The sequence below is a fragment of the Haliotis rufescens genome, unplaced genomic scaffold (genome assembly GCF_023055435.1).
Source record: "Haliotis rufescens isolate VD_foot unplaced genomic scaffold, xgHalRufe1.0.p SCAF_5, whole genome shotgun sequence".
Taxonomy (NCBI): domain Eukaryota; kingdom Metazoa; phylum Mollusca; class Gastropoda; order Lepetellida; family Haliotidae; genus Haliotis; species Haliotis rufescens.
This window is the reverse complement of record NW_025964223.1, coordinates 2,789,815-2,790,294: the sequence shown is the minus strand read 5'-3', so window position 1 is coordinate 2,790,294 and position 480 is coordinate 2,789,815.

The window sequence follows — 480 nt, the reverse complement described above, 5'->3', positions numbered from 1 at the left end:
GGTACTTGTACTTTCAACACACACCCTGCATTCATCAAACCAGCGGTCAATTTGAAACGACTACGTGAGTTGTACACTAATTGTAATTTCTACTAACGCCTGAAATTAACGAAACCATTATGACCAATAAACAATTTGAAACGACGTGGTCACGTGAGTTGTCAAGCGCGCTCAATTCAAAACTGGGCTGCTTGTCTATTCAGGGCAGCACGCCATACGCATAGCTCTATTGAATACCCTTTACTTTTTGTTTACTTACGAATTCTTTTCTGTCTTATAAACACACACCTTTCATTCCCCGCCCTTTCCTGAGGCGCTGTTGATGCATGAGTCATCCTATCCGATCACGTGACTTGGATCAGCCAATCACCTTCGCATCCGCCTGGATCAACCGGATCAACCAAAAGGGGTTCCTGCGGACTTAGACTATACTACTCAGAACCAGTAGAAGTTAAAATAAAATAAAACTCCACGCAGAGA